This window comes from Arachis ipaensis, chromosome B4 (assembly GCF_059453495.1).
Source record: "Arachis ipaensis isolate K30076 ecotype BB chromosome B4, ASM5945349v1, whole genome shotgun sequence".
In the NCBI taxonomy this organism is placed as follows: domain Eukaryota; kingdom Viridiplantae; phylum Streptophyta; class Magnoliopsida; order Fabales; family Fabaceae; genus Arachis; species Arachis ipaensis.
This window is the reverse complement of record NC_142439.1, coordinates 58,134,903-58,136,853: the sequence shown is the minus strand read 5'-3', so window position 1 is coordinate 58,136,853 and position 1,951 is coordinate 58,134,903. Positions and strand designations below refer to the sequence as shown.

Here is a 1,951-nt window from a genome sequence, read left to right as displayed (position 1 = left end):
CTTTTTATATTTTCGAATTCTAATTAATTAATTTAATAAAAACAAAAATAGTTTTCTTTTCTTTTCAATTATTTTCGAAAATTCTTCTCTCTCACCCCTCCTAATTATTTATTTATCTACTAACACTTCTCTTCTTCTTAAAAATTTGAATCCTCTCCCTCTTTCTGTGTTCGAATTCTTTTTCTTCTCTTCTACTCACATAAAGGAACCTCTCTACTGTGGCAAAGAGGATCCTTATTATTTTCTGTTCTCTTCTTTTTCATATGAGCAGGAACAAGGATAAGAACATTCTTGTTGAAGCTGATCCAAAACTTGAAAGGACTCTGAAGAGGAAGCTAAGGAAAGCTAAAGCACAACTCTCTGGAGAAAATCTGACAGAAATTTTTGAAAAAGAAGGAGACATGGCCGAAAATAATAACAATGCAAGGAAGATGCTTGGTGAATTTACTGCACCAAATTCCAATTTACATGGAAGAAGCATCTCAATCCCTGCCATTAGAGCAAACAATTTTGAGCTAAAGCCTCAATTAGTTTCTCTGATGCAACAGAACTGCAAGTTTCATGGACTTCCATCAGAAGATCCTTTTCAGTTCTTAACTGAATTCTTGCAGATCTGTGATACTGTTAAGACCAATGGAGTTGATCCTGAGGTCTATAGGCTTATGCTTTTCCCGTTTACTGTAAGAGACAGAGCTAGAATATGGTTGGACTCTCAACCTAAAGATAGCCTGAACTCTTGGGATAAGCTGGTCACGGCTTTCTTAGCCAAGTTCTTTCCTCCTCAAAATCTTAGCAAGCTTAGAGTGGATGTTCAAACCTTCAAATAGAAAGAAGGTGAATCCCTCTATGAAGCTTGGGAGAGATACAAGCAACTGACCAAAAAGTGTCCTTCTGACATGCTTTCAGAATGGACCATCCTGAATATATTCTATGATGGTCTGTCTGAATTATCAAAGATGTCATTGGACCATTCTGCAGGTGGATCCATTCACCTAAAGAAAATGCCTGCAGAAGCTCAGGAACTCATTGACATGGTTACAAATAACCAGTTCATGTACACTTCTGAAAGGAATCCTGTGAGTAATGGGACGCCTCAGAGGAAGGGAGTTCTTGAAATTGATACTCTGAATGCCATATTGGCTCAGAATAAAATATTGACTCAGCAAGTCATTATGATTTCTCAGAGTCTGAATGGATTACAAGCTGCATCCAACAGTACTCAAGAGGCATCTTCTGAAGACGAAGCTTATGATCCTGAGAACCCTGCAATAGCAGAGGTGAATTACATGGGTGAGCCCTATGGAAACACCTATAATCCCTCATGGAGAAATCATCCAAATTTCTCATGGAAGGATCAATAAAAGCCTCAACAAGGCTTTAATAATGGTGGAAGAAACAGGTTTAGCAATAGCAAGCCTTTTCCATCATCCTCTCAGCAACAGACAGAGAATTCTGAGCAGAATCCTTCTAGCTTAGCAAATATAGTCTCTGATCTATCTAAGGCCACTCTAAGTTTCATGAAGGAAACAAGGTCCTCCATCAGAAATTTGGAGGCACAAGTGGGCCGGCTGAGTAAAAGAGTCACTGAAACTCCTCCTAGTACACTCCCAAGCAATACAGAAGAGAATCCAAAAAGAGAGTGCAAAGCCATAACCTTACTTGGTGTGGCCGAACCCAAATAGGAGGAGGAGGACGTGAATCCTAGTGAGGAAGACCTCCTGGGACGTTCACTGACCAATAAGGAGTTTCCCTTTGTGGAACCAAAAGAATCTGAGGCTCATCTAGAGACCATAGAGATTCCATTAAACCTCCTTTTACCATTCATGAGCTCTGATGACTATTCATCTTCTGAAGAAGATGAAGACATTGCTGAAGAGCAAGTTGCTCAATATTTAGGAGCAATCATGAAGCTGAATGCCAAATTATTTGGTCATGAGACTTGGGAGGATGA

At 39.4% G+C, this 1,951-nt stretch overlaps 1 non-coding gene across 1 annotated transcript; it reads right to left on the bottom strand.

Moving 5' to 3' along the window:
* Positions 1-794: 794 nt before the first annotated feature.
* On the bottom strand, positions 795-902 carry LOC148567700 (small nucleolar RNA R71). The gene has a single exon (XR_015882177.1). It is a non-coding gene; the product is annotated as a small nucleolar RNA R71 (small nucleolar RNA).
* Positions 903-1,951: the final 1,049 nt, after the last annotated feature.